Here is an 18,372-nt window from a genome sequence, read left to right on the forward strand (position 1 = left end):
TACTGCTTGTATGGATGAGCCAGCCCTGTTGATAGACACTTACACATGGTCAAGACATGACTCAACAAGGCACTATTTAGAGCTGCCACTTTATTTTGCCATTCAGGATGAGCTATGCACAGATCTTTGTAAGCAGGGCAGTGGAGAGGACCATGATGACTAACCAGATGGAGGGTTTGAATAGTTTATAGTACAGACTATAGACTATAGTATACTCTATATGTATAGTCACCTAGTCAGGATTCACTTTTTAGCAGTTCTGATCTGAATTGACACCAAGGAGGAATCACTCCTTTTCTGTCCAAAGGAGGACTAACACCAGACAATGTCTTAGCTCAGGGCACCAGTGGACACCATACAACATGTTCAGGCTGTGAGAAGTGTGCATATGGTCCCAAGCTACAAGGAAGCTAGCTGTCCTTGATGCAATATGCTACATGCAATAAGGAAGTGATATGAGCAGCAACTTCATTGTGCGGCTATCACTGGCAACACTGCGCCCAGAAAAGTCATTCCTCAATAAACACTAGCTACACAGAATGAATGAAAGGTGCAGTCTCCTGAAGAAAGTGAAGTATTGGGCTCATGGATACATGCCACAGAAACACTATGACATGGTATAGTCTGGGAGATCTTGAACCCGTAACCTTCCCTGGAAACTTGTTAAGATATCCCCAAGGGATAGTCGCACACTTTCCTAAGGTGTCAAGAGGTAGCTAGCGAGAAGGCCGCAAGAAAAAACTTCTATCCAAGGTACTCATACAGCACCAACCCCTGTAGCATCTAGAAACAAACAGAATCCACACAATCTTATTCTAAGGAGGAGAGCAAGCAACATTTGAAGCCTATTTCTGAAATATGTGAATGTTCAATTATTGAATATGATGGCAGCCTGTCTGTTGAGCCTCAAGGGCTTCTTTCCAGGCCTTTCCACTGTCCCAGAGTCTTGTTTGGTCACAGTCAGAAGGATGCTGCAGTAAGAATGATGCATTCACCTTTTCAGGGGCAGTTACCATTCAATAAAAAAGTGATCACCCTGGGGGGAAAATGAGTTTTGTTTAGGTCCAGAATCACTTGCTTCCTATTTTTCTCTGTGCATTTCATCTCTCTGCTGAGAAGGGAGCTACTTCCACTGTGGTTTTACTTTGCTTTTGTTTTTACTGTGTTTGTGTAAAGTAATAGTATCTGTCTCCTGATCTCAGGTGAATCCCTGGTCTTCCTCTCTGGCAGTGAACTGTAGGAAGACAAGATGCTAGCTAAGACGTTTTGGCACAAAGCAGCAACAGCTGCTACTACAGGGTATTTTCAAATCAATGGCTAAAGACAGACCATGATAAATCCCAGAGAGACTATTAGAGGGTGAGCCCTGCCGTTACTGGGAATTTGGCCCAGTTAAAGATTTCCTAACTCAGGTCAGGATCATCTAGTCCAGCAGTTCCAAAATTATGGTCCACGAGACACCTGTTAGTGGTCCATGAGGAACTAGCTGTTGACATGTTGCTGGTTCTTGTTTCCAGTAGCTAAAATTAAACAGATGAAAAATACTTTTGTTTCCTTATTACTTTTCAACATAAGCAGTTACTGTAGCTGCTGCAGAGATGTTACACAATTATAAATAGTGACTATGATCGTGAAGAGGCACCCACAAGACAGTCTCCACTAAGCATGTGGTCCACATGAGCCCCTGATCTAGCCCATCTCCTTGCACCAATACAGAACACAGATCCCCAAGAGGAGAGGATGTGCAATGCATCAGTTATCCAAACCATGGTCATTTCCAGGGTGTTCCCTCCAACTCAAACCCTTATGTTCAAACTTCAGTTGCCCCAGAACATTTGTATAACTGATGCTACACTGTCTCCTATACAGTGATAATGGAACTATGCTAGTCCATCCCATGACTGAGACAAGTCTATATAAAAAGGGATGGCTCTTTGTGAGGGGAAAGACTAAGTTCAGTTTCCTATCCTGTCCCTCAAAGTTCTCGTTTGGATTTCTGCATAGGACAAAAATGTTGAACCAAATCTTGTAGTCTTTGCACAGGCAAAGGTCCCATGGAGAGCTATAGGCATTTTGCCCAAGTAAGGAAGGACTTCAAGATTTGACCCATCAAGAACTAAAAGAGAAAGATGAGATCCAACCTCTTCTAGCTGAACTGCATGACAGAAAAATCCTTTCCTAAATCAGATAATCCAAAACATGTCTCCAAAGGAGCATTTATGTCTGCATATTTATACCATGTTCAGCACAACAGTACCTGAGCATCATATAGTTTGTACACCTGCCAGCTGGCATCTTCAGAATCCAGAAGAAGGTTGAGTCACAAAACAACCGCTGTCCAAAGAGCAAATATGTTTTCACTGAATTATATGCAATCAGATGTTAGGTAGAAGAGATCTGCTAAATCTAGTCAGTCCCTCTGCCAGTGCAGGATTTTCCCCATGGCTCAGGTTTTATAAAATCTAGAGCTAAACCAAATTCATCTCTGTTATGACAACTGACTTCAGAATGAATGTGGCCTGAAATCTGGTCACATAGTGGTAATAACATGCCAAAGACCTTCAGATTATTGCATTTTAAGAAAAACAAAACAAAACACTCAGCAGCTTCCAGTGACAATTAATATTGTGATAAGAAATTAATTTTTTACTATTCAGCACTGTGTGTTGGATAAACATGTGTTCACATTACTGAACTTAATCCACAAAGCCTAAATCCTTACAACCTTATTGTTGTAATATGCCTGCTTTTGGCACACTCATCTTTCCATACATATCCATATGTCATGTTATGCATTTAACAGGCTCTCTAAATACAGCTCGTAAATCACCGAGAGTTAAATTCACTCCCCACAACATTACTTCCTAATCTCTAAAACATATCAGGGTGAGAGCTAGAGGGTGACCTTTGGCATCATAAATCTCAGGAAAGGCTGACATGGAAGCGACCTCAAGAGAAGCTGAATACAGAAATAGGTATTCCCCCATCCAGTCCAGAAACACCTTCCACTGGTAAACCCCTTCCATAGTAGTGTCCAGGAAAGGGGAGACACCCTAAATTGGAACATACCAGCTAAAATGCCAGTCCTGCACACACTTGCACACATGCTTACTCTGTGCATTTGCAAGTCCCAATGAAGTCCATGACACTATTTCACATGCCTAAAATTAAGCACCAGATGTGTGCAAGTATTTGCAGAATTGGGGCTTAACACTACAAACACGTCAGGACAGGACATGAAGATAATATGGCATTCAGCTAAAGGCCAGGGTCCTGCACCACCATGCAGTGAATGGAAGTTTTGCAGTTTACTTCAATAGGAGAAGAACTGGACTGTAAAACTGAGGGGGATATTTAGGCTGGCAGAATGTAACTGAATTAGAAAATATCACATATACTCTAGGGTTAGTGGCCCTAGCTTTGGAGAAAATGCCATGTATTGACAGTGCAAGTTATTACTATCTTACTGACTTCCACTTCGGCCCTTCATTACAAGCATTCCACCAGCGTGATCAACCACTTGTTTGATATGTGACATGTTTTCCCTAAACAACCTTGGTGTGCTAGCTCCATCTGTGAAGCAGAGAAGATTCACACTACAGCTGCAAAAGTAGATGAGCTTTCCCTCCCTAGATCTCAAAATACTTTGCAAAATCTTATTGAAGTGAGCAAGCATCAAAGAAGGATTCTAGAGAAAACAAACTTTAAATGCTAAACTATGGAAAGAAATCATTATAAATTGGATGGTGCTACAGAACAGTTAACAGGATCCAACTATGGCTGAGAAGGAGACTTACTTCTTACAAAGTAAACTGAGATTTACATTTGAACCCAAGGGATACAATCCTTCCTGTCTTTCAAAAGTGTTTATAAAAAACACCATTGCCATGGTACCTAATATCTCCAAAGCCCCTGTCCCCATGCAGGTCTCCAAGAGGATAAAGATGCCGGCATCTCTGCAAAATCAGCTGGTTGAACAGCCTCGCCTTCCCAGGGACAGTGCAACTGGAGGGAAGCCTTTGCATTCGGGCACGTGGTGGAAGCCCTGTGCCCACTGCGGGAGCAGCTGAAGGTTTGGGAGCGAGAGGAAGGGACAGCCCTTCAATGGGAGGCTAAGAAGCGGGGACCAGCCAGCTCAGGCCTGGGCAATCCGCCTACTCCCCCGAAACGCTCCCGAGCTCTGCGTCCCGAAGCCTGCGCAGCAACCCCCCGACCACTCACTTCGCGCAGCTCTAGTGGGCGGGGACAGAGGGAGACGGGGTGGAGCCTAACCACCCCAGCGGGGAATTAGATGGGCAGACCTCGGGATGCAAATCAGCGACCTGTGATTGGGCCCCTGCTGCTGGGGGCGGTGTCTGAGGGTTCACAGCTGGACAGGGCCGGTGTCTGGGCTGGGGCGCGCAGCTGGAAATAGGGCGGGCTGAGCGCGCAGAGCTGGGGAGCAGCTGCCTGGGGGCGCCTGCTGTCTTCCATAAAGTGAATGGCCACAGTGAATGGGAGTCAGTCGACAGGAATCCGCCTCCTCCTCGCGTCTCTCCATGAGTCACACGCTAACAGAGCGCAGAGTGCCCAACAGCAAGCCAGGGGGACTTACCGTCTGACAGGCGCGGAGGAGCCCGGGCGCTGGGGCTGGAGCAAACTTCCCTCCTTTGCCCAGGATTAAGGCCACCCGGCAGCACCAGCATCTGGAACCGCTGTAAGTGCTCCCCCGCCACTTATTGCGCGACGCCCTGCTGCGGCATGCCGCTCTCAGGGCCCGTTTTCCCCGTTATAACTCAGGCGTCAGCTCCCTGCAACTTCTGCATAGCTGCCCTCGCACCCCGCAGAAAGAGCACCCGCGGGAACGGATTAATGGAGAGGTGTCTATCCGTCCTTCGCGTCCCATGGCACTGCCAGGTAGCCAGCTCTGCCACGGGCCCAGTCCGGCAGTCCTTCTGCACCCCTAACTCCCCCGCGGGTCCCCGCCTGTGGTGGGGACACTTAAGTGGGTAGGCAGGAAAAGGCAGGATCGGGCCCTGAAAACCCGGTTTTGGAAAACAGACGGGCATGCTATTCACCGGGCTTTCTTAGCGGGCTGGTAGCCGGGCACAGCGCCTTCAGCATGGAGGCCTGTGGGGAGTTGGGCTAAGCCAAGCGACCCTTCTCCGAAGCGCTAGACTATTTTGGTCTGTTTATGTTGCTCCGTTTCTACAGCCGAGATCGCCTCCAGTCCAGCCAGGCTTTACTTCCTAGGGCACTAGCTCGGGACACCCGGCCGCCGTTTCTAAACTTAGTCATTTTCCACTTAGCCGAGAGAGAGGGGAAGAGCTGTTTAACTTAGCTGGGGTTTCGCTGTAAATAATGCCATTCCGGGCTGCTAACTCAGCTGGTGGCAGAGTCCAGGGCAGAGGGTTTGGGGGAGCAGAGGCTGGGAGCCGCCGCCTGGGAAGAGGAAAGCAGCCCGACGGCTTTTGGACAGCTGGATAAATGATATTTATGTAACGAACTAGCTCCTGTTTACAGCAAAGCGACCTCCCTGCAGTTCCCAGCTCGGAGGGGCGGGAGGGCTGGGCAGTTCTCCTGCACCCCCTCGCACGGGTGCTGCACCCTTGCACACCTAGTCACAGAGTCACCCCACCCTCCATTATCTCCCCCCGCCCATTATTTCTGCGGAATCCAGCTACTGAGCTGAAGTTACCACTGCTCCCTTGCTTGAAATAAAATCCAGAGAGCCGGGAACGAATCCAGCCCCAAGCAGCAGTCGGCCGGGTTTCCTTTAACATTAAAATGTCCCAAGTAAAGAGCGAGTTCTAGGCCTGCGTTCCCCGGCCGAAATGCGGTCAATGAAACCGGATTTCAATCCTATTTCACTGCGCATTTCGTTACCTACAAGCAGCGGCAACCACAAACTCCTCGCCCGGCGCTTACACCGTCTCCACATCCAATTATGACACATTTCCCCACGCCACGTTTTCATTCGCCTCACATTTAAACATCCAGATTTAACATGAACTGAAATCGCCACCAAAGACCTTTTAAAGAGACCTACAGTTTAAAAAAAACCATATCATAATGTGTGCATTAGCAACGAGGAGTATTTTTAATAGACAGTAGTAAAAATAGCTACGTAATATCAAATTTTACATCGTATAAAATTTTACGCTAAATATGCACGATTTACTAGTGCTAAATTACGTGTATATATACGCACTATATATAGTCAATCATTAAATTTTAGTAAAGTGTTTAGATTTACTTTGTACAATACAGATGAGTAAATAGCGTGTATACAGAATAAATCACATCAATTCTAGTATAAAATAATAATATTGTGTGTATATTAGTTGTCTATATTCTACGAACAAGAAATCGTGTGTATATAATATAGTATCAATTCTAGTATAAAATAATTAAATCCTGTGTATTAGTTGTTTGTATTTTACTAATCACAATAAAACAGTATATAATATAGTATGAATTATAGTATACAATCAGAAAATAATTGTGTGTATATTAGTCTACTAACAACAGGGAAATAGTGTGTAGAAATATAGCAATAAATAGCGTGTTTCTCTGTACACTATTGACTACCTGCAATAATCGAAAGCGATAGACATTTTTCCAGACCCAAGTTAATTTTCATTCAACGAATATTTAGTAGAATCCTGCAGCGTGGCCTCTGCTTTAAATGTTTATTATCCAGTTCGGAGCGCGCCCACGCGAGCCTGTCCCTTCCTCGCAATTCTCTCTCTAGATTCATGCCCACAGACAGGGCAGGCGTATGCCCAGAGCTCGGCCAGCACTTTCACGGCGGAGAAAAGCATTTGCACCAGGCCAGATTATACCAGGCCAAATCACAAGCAGATACTATATTTGCATCCGATTGTACGGAGTAACTCTAATGGGTGGCCTTCTAGACTTGTATAGTATAGTTCCTTTAGGGGGACCCTCTAAGAGAGTGTCGGCCCCCCCTGCCCCATCGCTGGGGTGGGGGACTCTGCTGGGCCGAGGTCCCCAGGGGCTGGCTGCGAGAAGGGCTGTCCTGTTTCGCTGCTTTGCTCATGGGAGGTAGGGGCTGCAGATGCCTTCCCCAGTGTCACACCTGCCAGCCCCGTGCGCTTTCTCTGCAGAACAGGCGAGCTGAGCAGCAGGGGAATCCGCCGCCCCCCCCCCCCAGACCTGCTCTCCAACACCGCGGGGGTCCCAGAAATCAGTGTCTCTCCGAGTCGAGCAGCCGGCAAGAATAAAAGAGCCCATGCACCCCTAGGGAGCACGGATCTCCGCCAGGGCCGGGCCCTCCCTGACTGTGGGTCTCCCGGTCTCGGGCACCTGGCTCGTCCTCAGGGCCCTGGAGGTACCAGCGCCTCCCCACCTGTCCCCACAAGCCAGGAGGAGCCTGGGAAGAGCAGCGGTTCTTTCCCGGGCCAGGCCCTGCCTTTGGTTGGGGGTACGGAGCTGTTTGATGGGAAGGGGTTCAGGGGGAGAAGGGAGCAGACGAGTGGGGCCCTGATCCGGCCCTACAGAGAAAGCAGCCTGCCCCCCTGCACGCAGCCCAATGCGGGCGCCAAGCCCGGGGCGGGAGGCCCCCTCCTAGCAGCCCCAACTGGGGGAGGGCGCCGCGGCTCCTTCGTTCAAGCCTCCCCTGGAAAGTAGCCGAGGCGCTGGTGGCAGCGGGGCTGCGGCCCAGCCTGGCCCCTGGCCACCCGGCTCCAGCCGTTGCTCGGCGGCTTGATGCACCCAAGAACCCGCTGGCCGGTGGGTTCGGCGCCCAGCCCCGCGCAGGCAGAGGGGGGGCTCCCGATTGAGGTGGAGCGGCCGGGCCCCCGGGGCTCTGCAGGATGCGGAGCCCGGGGCTCCGGCCGCAGGGAAAGTGCCGTGCCAGGCCCCGCCTGAGGTAGTCCCGAGACAGGGCGAGCCCCGCAGGGACAGCGGGGAGGGTTGGCCGGACCCTGGCTGCAGCCGGGAGCCTGTCCTCCGGCCGCGGGGCTCTTTCCCCGGGCGGGGCCGCGTGCAGGAGAGCTGCCCAGTGCTGTGCGCAGCCTCTGCCAGGGCCCCGGCCGGGGGAACTGGGCCGGCCCCACGGTAAACTCCCCCTTTATAAGCAGCCACTTAACCCCGAGCCCTCCCGGCTGGGAAGGGACCCGCCCGCTCTGGACTACCTCTGGCTCGGGGCCTCTCCTGCACCCAGCTTCTCCCCGCCGGGAAGAGCGCGCCCCGGTGCAGCGTGCTGGGGGCAGCGACCCCGGCCTGGATTCGCCCTTCCGTCGCGGTGGAAGTCAGCGGGGCCGGTCGCTGGAAGCAGTGAAACCCTGGGCCAAGGGGAGCCGGAGAAGAGAAGCAGAAATACCCGGGATGGGCCCGATCCGGCTGGCGGGGAGCAAGTAATACAAGCCCAATACGGAGTGAAATTTACTCCGCCTGCATGTACAGCTGCACTGAGGTTCTGCCCCAGTCCCACCAGCCTTTGCTTTATTGCCTAGGGCTGGTTCCTGCAGACCCCTAGCCAGCGGGAGCTGTGTGTCTGCACCTCTCTCGAAACTCGGGCCCCAGGATAGGTCAGGCCGCTGGGGGGTTGCTTGCACCGGTTTGGGGTTAGGGTTCGGGGACCTTCCTCAAATTTTCAACACTGTTACCGCGAAAATTCCGCTGCTTTCTAGCCATCTCTTTGTTATTGTCAAAGGCAGCTTTTGATTTTCTTGGGCAAGCCCAGAGCTAACCCCCAGGTGGTGTAATTGGTTTGAGGGATAACCTTAAAACTCTTTCAAGATCACTACTCTGATTAGTATACCTCTGTACACAGCTAAATATCAGACCAGATATCTAACTGAAGGAGAGCTAGAGAGGTTACATTACATGAGGCTTATGCAGTTGAAGCTCAAGGATTTGAGTTTAGTAGGGGCCACTTGAGCAGACAAACCCTAGTTCTCCATCTGCCAAAGGCCTTGTCCGCACCCAAGTTGCACAATCAAACTAAATGGGTTTAGATACACAGAGTCACACTGGCACCTCCCCCCAAAAGGCGGTAGCCTTAAACCCACTTGCAGGCCTTCTATCAATTTAGCTTAAACTGGCATCGCTAAAGCAGTGCAGCTTATGCTTAGCAAAGACCAAACCCCACCTTGTATGGGGAGGAATGGATAGCTTTGTTGTTAATCTCTTGGAGGGAGTAGCTCATAGGTTCCTTTGGGATGGACCAGCCTGAAACATGTAGTGCACTCCTGTGTAGAATATACCCTCATAGAAGGTCAAGATTTCAGTGTCTTCATTAAATTCCCTGATCTAGATTAAAGGAGACAGCTGCTGAGATGAAGGCAGACCCTCTCTTGGCAGAGGGTAGCTGGTACTGAGGGTGCTAGAGATGCCCTTAGTGATGCTCACTTGCAGCTTCTTTAGCACTCCCTGTGTGGGAAAAGTGCTGAGCTGAGTGGCTAGCCATCTGAAATCTATTTATCCACAGGTTTCAGAGTAGCAGCCATGTTAGTCTGTATTCGCAAAAAGAAAAGGAGTACTAGTGGCACCTTAGAGACTAACCAATTTATTTGAGCATAAGCTTTCATAGGATGAAGTGAGCTGTAGCTCACGAAAGCTTATGCTCAAATAAATTGGTTAGTCTCTAAGGTGCCACTAGTACTCCTTTTCCATTTATCCACAGAATAGGTACAGCTGGCGGGAGGGGAGTCACCAGAACATCTTATCCACACGCTGTCCTGCCAAACCTCCACTATGACCAGGAGGACCCACAGTGATGGTGCGGAGGGGAGTTGTGCCTTCATAACATGCTGAATCCTTGGCCTCTGTCTGCTGTGATATGCTAAGAAGGGGGACAAGTGGTATAAACTGGTGGTGACGTGTGGTTGTGTTGGACATGTGCCCACTAAGAACTGGCCCCACATACTGAGGCCACCAAACCCCTATCAGATAGTTACAGCTTGTGGACATGTCGAACGTGGGGTAAATTTTGAGTAAGTGACAAGGATCTGATTTCTATTTGCAATTGCCTGAGCCATCCCTAACCCTCCTAAAAAACAAGGGTCCAGAGCCTCAAAGGTATTTAGGTGCCTTCACAGCAGGGCAGAGTTAGGCACCTAAATACCTTAGCGGGTCTGAGCCAGATAACCGTTTCCCCCTGCCTTTCACAAAGGAGACCTTTGAGGAACTGCAGTCCAGACACTCCACATTCTTCATTCAGAGCCCACTTAAATTCTCATATCTGAGTTGTATTCCTCTTTAGAGCCAGTATCTTTTTTTCTGGCAGAAAAATAGTTACAAGGCTCCTTTAATATATAGTCTTTCTCTAGAGGATAATGCAGGTAATCAATAGGTCTAAAAGCTCTGAATGGATTGCAGCTGGATCAGTTAATATTCCCTGCATGGAATTAGGAACAATATGAGGAAATGCTCCTCTGTCTGTGAACGGCATCCCAAAAACTTAAGATAGAGGGGTGAACCTGGGTACAGAGACTCTGCCAAAAAGAAAAAGAGAGGAACCAGAAATAGGAGATCTGGCCCAGAGGGTGAGATGAATATGGGATCTAAGCCTTGACTCCCATGGAAAGGATGTGACCCGGAATGTGAACACTGGCTTGCAGGGACAGCAGATGAACCTCGGACAGGAGATGAGCACAAAAGGTGAATCTGGCCTATTAGATTAGGTGAATGAGGGCTGGAACCCTGGTTCGGGAATGGGGCATTATGGTGGTTCTGCAGACCTGGTCTAGGGAAATGGTCATGAATGCGAGAAAAGACGACTTGAAACATAATGTAGCCTAGAAAAAACTGGAGTGTAACTGTGTGGGGGTGAGGGGCTCAATTATTTCCTCCCTTTTTTAAAGAGGAAGATAAATGCGGTTAGTTATTTGAGGCCTGGTTCTAAAAGGTACTGAGCACCCTACACATCTCCTCAAGCTCACTGGGAGCTGAGAGCATGCAGCACCTGGCAGGAGTGAGCCTCGTATTTGGAATCGGTGCAGAGAGGGGACCGGGAGCAGAAATTTTGTACAGCATTCTGTCACTCCATTCATCTGCTCATGCTCCATGTTTACAAATTGGAATCAAAGTTAATGCCAGGGCTATTCAGAAAGACCCTCCTGTCAACACATTGCTGAAATTAGTTGATTTTTTAGAAGACTAGAAAAGAGGATTCTGATGACACCAGGCTGCCCTTTGATTTCCCCTCTTCCTATTTATGCTCCCCCTCCCCAGCACCCTTGCCCTCCCTCCCATTTTACCTCTGAATATTAATGCCTCTGGCAGATTGGATAATAATGTGACTGGGAATTGAATGAAGCTGGTTATTAGCTGCTGGACTCCTTGATGTATTTAAGGGAGCCCCTCGTCTGTTACTGAAGGATCAACAGTCTGAGGGCCAAGAGAAAGGCTGGGGGTGTGTATGGGGCAACATGGCTCTTCTCTGGCAAAGGAGTTGTCTGAAATCAACATCTCAGTCTGACCTAAGGGAAAGCCTCCAGCAAGAGGATGAATATGATTTAGCCAGAGCAGAGAATTCCTGTTATATTTTCATATATAGAGCTGTCATTTTGCAGTATGTACAGCAATTAAATATTTAAATGTTGCCTTTCTGTAGGGAAATAGATCAGTTCTTTAGCGTTAGAGAACTACTGAGAAATGATCCTGTTACTGTTAGATTTAAAAAGCTTGTGTGGAGATCACCATTTGTAAAATGGGGATAAAGGTACTGACCACCTTTGTAAAGTGCTTTGAAATCCACTGGTGAAAAGTGCTAAATGCGATATTAATTATTATGGGAAGTCTTCCCCCCTCTCTCACAACTGGGTCAGTCAGGACTTTCATTCAGTTTATTTCCCTGCATATTTGCACAAAAATGCCCAATCCTGCACTTATGAACCCAGTGGGAGTTTTCCCACTAGTTTCAGTGGGAACAGGATTGGGCCCATACACTTTTAATTTGCTCTTAGGTGCCTTTCCTTTAATAACACTTCCTAGTATTTTATAGCACTTCATCAGTAGCTCTCAAAGCACTTTACAAGGGAGGTGGATATCATTATCCCCCTTCTGCGGATGGGGAAACTGAGGCACAGCGCAGTGAGGTGTCTTGCTCAAGGTCACTCAGCAGGCCAGTGGTGGAGCTGGAAGTAGAACCCAGGTCTCCTGAGACCCAGTCTGGTGCATCATCCACCATCTCTGACTGCTCTACAAGCAATTACATTTCACAGACTGTCTGTGAAGCAAGCAAGTGGTGTTATCCGCATTTTACAGCTTGAGAAGCAGACAGAGACAGTAAAGGTACATCTACACTGTAATCCCCCCTCCCCGGCAGCAGTGAATCTCAGAATCCAGGTCAATTGACTCAGGCCCAAGCCCAGGCTCTATCACTTGGCGATGAGGGTGGGTCTCAGATCCTGGGCTCCAGCCCCAGTGGAAATGTCTACGCTGCTGTTTTTACCCAGGTAGCACAAGCCCTGCACACCTAAGTCCCTTTACCCAGGCTCCGAGACTCACTGATGCATTTTTCGTTTTTGCAGTGTAGATGTATCCGCAGTTGTTAATTTCCAGTGCCCCATGTCATTGTTTGAGCTGGATTTTGCCATGATGCCAAGCACTCCACAGCTCCCATTCCCCTTGACTGGAATTGTGGGGGCTGGCCAGTTAAGAATATTGGGCCCTCAATGTATCAGACTGGCCCCTAAAATCAGTGGCTATTTGAGACATCCCGAATTAAAGGGACACCGATTTAAAAACGCCATTTGTCTGATAAAATGTTCCGATGCTTAAGATTCCAGTAACTGAAAGATTGGAGAAACTTCTCTGTTTTAGTTTGTTTGTTCTGTGCATTCAGTAGTGCTTTGTATGGTCTGTTTCATCGTTTCCCCACATAGGCCCTGAGCCTCCAAACTATTCAATACAGGCAGTCCCTTGCATCCATTTGCTGCCACTCAAGTCAATGGGGCTTCCCATGAGTGCAGGGACCTGCCCACCCAGTGCTGCTTGCTAAATTGGGGCCAGTCTGCTTCCTCTCTCTGGCTGAGCCTATCACACAGCGAGAGGGGACTGAAATTTGAAAATAGGAAAGTGTGATTGTTAAATCAAATGAGCCAGCATAGGACTGGAAATTACTTTTAACTTACATTTTTTTAAAACCACATTTCTAATTAAAGGTACGCCTGATGTCTGCACACCATCTTTATCTATCCCCGCTGCATCAGGGAGTGACACAACATATTTTGTAACAAGTCTTTTTTAGTGATCCTTAAATATATGGTGCTAAATGACAGAAGTGATCCTTGTATAGAATATATGGTCATAGGGGAGAATGGAGATTCAGCCACCTGGTTTTGTGAATTTAAAAGAATTTGTCAATTTACAAATCTTATTTTAAACACATTTATTTTCCCATTTTACTAAAAAGACCACAGATTAGAACACTTCTAAAAAGCTTTATTTATTTTTAGCAATTTTTTTCTGTTTGTTTCTGAGCTCGGACAAAGAAAATCACATTAAATTAATTTCCCCTTTGTTCCATTAGTTTCGTTTTTGGGTTTTCGGTGTCACTATGTTTGGTCTGCAGGGACATTTGCATTTGTTTAATTCGCTATTAAAATAAATTCCTGGCTCATTTCTGTGGGGGTCTGAGGTTTTGTATAAGGTTGGTTTTGATCATGGTGCAACTGAAGTTTAATAGCAAAATTTTACAAAACCTAAATGTTGGACCAAATTTGAATCAACACCTTCGGTTTAAGTTTGATTCACAGGGTCATATAATACTCCTGATTTGTGTACAGAATCTACTCTAAGGTCAAGGGAAATTTTAGGTGTAAGATAAAGGATAATATATGCACTTTCATAGTCAAGTTTAAAAGGGTTCTGTGGATTAATTTTTTGTTGGTGGGTTTAAATGATGGCATTAAAAAAAAACCTCTCTGCCTCCTATTCAGGATGCATTGGCTCAGATGTCTGTTAACACTAGAACAAACTGGGGATTATGCACCCCTACCAGTGAATGCAAGGTACAAATCCTTAGGAATCTGTACTCAGTGCCACTAAGTTGTATGTTACATTAGATGGTAAGCAATTACATGTTTTGATTTTGATGAGGCCAAGATATTTCTCAGTGCAACCATTTTAATTCCAGAAGTAGGAGGAATCATTGAATTGTTGAACTAATGTGGACATAAACTGGCAAATGGAAGTTTTGGTTATTTAACTATTTTGAAAAGATTTTCCTAGGGACAATAATTGTATGACAAATAAATTATGGATCTGATCCTGTTTTTCTTATGCACCTCAAACCTTCCAAGGCTTAAATGTGGGAAGCACTGTATGACAGAGACCCAAAATGAAGAACAAAAAAATTATTAATACAGGATATTTACACTCATGCCCAGTTCACTTTGTAATGTAATGAAATTCTAGAATCTCACCATCATGATTATTTCTGGTGTTAATTTGCAACAGTAAGCAAGAGGGACACCGTGTTTGTGCGTGGAATGCAGTTAGCTTTGGGACAGTAATCAAGGACATTTGAGGATGTGCTGCACAGGGAGTTGAGTGCATTCAGAACCTGGGATTAGGCCCTATATTGATATATTTTGTTGTGACAGGTGCTCACTAGTTATTGGTAGATTTTAATTATCCCCTTTTCCCCGCCATTTATAAACACGGATCAACTATCTTTTGGCACATTTACAATATAAGATATCATCTAGCCTGCGGACCCAATCCTGCAAACCTGTGCACCGATTTGCCAAGCGGGAGGGCTGTTTATGGAGGAATTGCAGGATCAGTTAACAAGGAAGCTCTTCCCCACTACAAACAATAACCCACGGGCACACACTGCACCCCTCAAACAATGACTGCGTAAACAGATTGACCTTCAGGGCATGTTGCAAGGTCCATAAACACCAGCTTTGTCAGACTGAGGAGCTGGGGAAGCAAGTTCTAGCATAGATCACAGAGATGCACTCTCCTGAATCATACCAATCTAGGGACTGTCAGCTGGAGTGTATTGTATCCCCTTTTCTTCTGTACACTCTGCTCTGAGATCATCGGCTCGTTTTGTCGTCATGCGATCTGTGCTGCATAATGAATTTATTGCCAGATTTTTTTTTAAAGTATGAATCGCTTGAAAAAAAAAAAAACCTTGGGAAGTCTTGTTGCCAGATGCAGTTGACACTAAATCCATCCAGTGTTGTGGGTTTGGACTTTAAGACCATATACCTCCTTCAAAGCAAACCACCCTCTTGTGCAATCTTGCAATAACCAATGCAGCCTGTCTTTGGGGAGGCAGGCACGTAAGGGTATCAAACTCCACTGGCATTTTCAATATTCTCACTTTAAGACACTGCTGTCCATTCCACTCCACACCGATTTTGAAAAAAAACCAAAACAAGTCAGCTCAGCCCCAAACCGAAATTCCATTGGGCTGTGTTGGTCTTTGTTGATGTTCATCACAAAATAAATGTTTATGTAAGTTATTCTCGGTCTCTTTCTCTCAAAAGAAAAAGATGCATTTCAGCAATGCTGGCAGATTGTAAAATAGATCAGCTCTGCGACTGTCAATCCACCGAAGCTAGAGATAGGTAGAGTGCATTACATCCAAATTACGTGGCTCATTGTTTCTTACCTTTAGTGCTGTGCATCATTCTCATTTCTAGATTAGGGGCTGCCTTAAGCTGGTTTACTAATTGTAAGGCCCCTTTATGACTTCAGTGATGTCTGAGTCATATACTGCCTTCCATCTGCATACAAAGCTTTGTGACCTCAGCTGAAGTTGCGTGGCTGGACGGAGGGTATATTAAGGCCCCTTCTATATTAAGGGCTTGGCTACAGTTTTAGTTCCGCTATCAGTTGGTTGAGAAACTCAGTGTACAGGGATAAGCTATACTGATTTAAGCACCTTTATGGCAGTGTAACTGCAGCCATCCTAAGAACTGGCCTGGTCTGATTATTTCAGGATAAAAAAAATCACACCAAAATAGTGTATTAGTCCTAAAAAAACTCCAAACCTGTTTAGTCCAGGCTTAAATCTTCAAAGCCAGTAACTGGCCCTATCTTCATTCCAGGAGTGGAAGAGACTGTTTTTGCGTGTTTTATTCAGTTGAGTAAAGGATGTTGATCTTAGGTTGTCAGAGAAAGGGCTTGAACAGGTGGTGGTTGGTGCTCATTTCTTTTCGTGGTTCTGTGCGCAATCTTCATTTCTGACTGCTGCCTCCCCCTCGACCAGGGTGTCAGAGTTCATTGTACATTTTAGCTTCAGCAGTGCAGTTTCTACCATGTAGATATAGGCCTGATCCCGAGGCTGTACATGTGAGTAACATCTTTGAAATCAATAGGAATATGCCTATGAGTGAGGGGTGCGGGATCAGATGAGGCATCAGATCAGTATTATAGGTATCTACAGATTAGACAAACACTGAATCTCTTTCCATCTTATCAGGTCATTTGTTTAAGTCTGAAGAATTTCTTCAGACAGAATTGCTCAGTGCATCAGCTTCCCGCCAGCCTCCACCAAAATGAGTGTGATTAATTCTTCTTGAAAACTCTTCAGTAGCACCTATTGCCTTACGCCATGTCTACGCTCGGAGTGTTTTGTCAGTGTAGTGAAAGCAGGATTAGGATACTATCTTGGCAAAGTGCTCCTAGGGTGGACGTAGTTTATACCCGTGAAAATGTGCTGTTGCTGGACGGGAAGCATGTTGTCTTTGTCCGTGTCAAAGATGGGATGCTGGGGCTAACATACCATAGTGTGATTTCGCCCCCTGTAATCCTTGTGTTCCTGACTTACTGCTGCAAATCTATTGGGTTTCCTTTCCCCTACCTTCAAGTCTAGCTGGACTGCAGAGTTAAGTTTATGACATAAAACCAGCACATTTTGCTGGTATAAACACATCCATACTAAGAGTTTTTGCAACCACTGCTTTGTTGGTCTGGGGTCACACCTCTTTATAGCCCAGCAACAAAGCTATGCTGGCAAAAGTTTGTAGTATAGATCTGGCCTAAATATCAAAGGACCACACAGGAAAGTTGTCCGGAATAGCAAGATCTATAGTGGGCTTTGCGGATTCTTAAAAGTCCAAAGCAAAATACAACATTAGCTGAGGAAAGAAGCAGGGAGGCCAGGTTTCTGGTTTCTGCTTCATAACTACTTTACAATGTGTAAGGAATAAAACCTACATTTCCTGCTTTGGTTGATCGGTTGGTCAAGCTTCTTGATTCCTTTTAACAGCAGAATTAAAGAGCATAAAGATTCCTATTATCATCAAATTACTTTGCAAACTGCTTTGGGATATCCCAACTAAGGAACATGCTGTATTCCAGCTCTATTCTACTCTGCTCTCTCGATTTTAAGAGATTCTTTTTGTCCCAATACAATTTCACTTCAACTGGACTATGACTGTCCCTTGGGACACCAGATACATCACGGTTTCAGTGGAAGCATATAAAACACCATTTTGGGGTGGATGCTTATTATGTATGGGACACTAAGTCACAGCTCTTCCCATGGGGCACACAATACAGACCATCAAATAAGCATAGAGGACACTTAATTTCATCCTAATGCTTTGCCCTGGACACACTGACATGAAGCTGTCAATCCTTGGGACATTTCCACTGTAATCATTATAATCCACCACCACATGTCACCAGTGATTTATTATTCCTTTCTTGTTCTGGACCAAGGGTTAAATGATCACCCTCCTCCCCAGTGGCATGCCCATTACTAGGGGCAAGAAGTAAAAGTATAGCCCTTCCTTTGAACTGCCTACAGCACCGGCACTCTCTATTCAACAATGCATTAGGCAATGTCTGATAATTACGTGCATTTCCCTGCTACCTCTTATCTGAGGACCTGGAAGCACAGAAATGCAGTGCCCTGGTAGGTCAGGATTATTAGCATCATTTTAGAGACAGGAAATGGAAGACCAGAAGAGTTGACAGCGGTCCTGGCTCCCAGGCCAAGTGATCAGAGCTTCTACTGGAGGCTAGGGTGACATCCGTAAGTCCATTGTGGCTGGAAAGTCAGCTTGTCCTTCTGTCTCCTGAAGGCTGGGAGTTCCCTTTGCCAGGGGTTAATGTGGCACTTTCCCAGCAACGCTCACAGTGACAAACCAGTGTTACAGAAACGTCTGCACATGCGAGGGAGCCACTTGTCCAACTATATAAGCAGAAAGTTAAAAAAACCCCCAACAACCAAACCTAAGGCAACAAACATCCAGGGGCCCGAGGGCTTTGGCAGGGGGGAAAAGTGTCCCAAGGCCAGTAGCCGTATCCTCTCCCAGCGTGCCTGAGTTTGGGGATAGAGCTCACTGGTAGTTGGGAGGGCAAGAGCCAAACCAAGAAAAAGTGTTTATTATGAACGGTGATTTCATCCTGAGCGTGTCTGCACACACTGCTCAGGCAGCCTAGCGCTACACA

This window comes from Eretmochelys imbricata, chromosome 7, assembly GCF_965152235.1.
Source record: "Eretmochelys imbricata isolate rEreImb1 chromosome 7, rEreImb1.hap1, whole genome shotgun sequence".
In the NCBI taxonomy this organism is placed as follows: domain Eukaryota; kingdom Metazoa; phylum Chordata; order Testudines; family Cheloniidae; genus Eretmochelys; species Eretmochelys imbricata.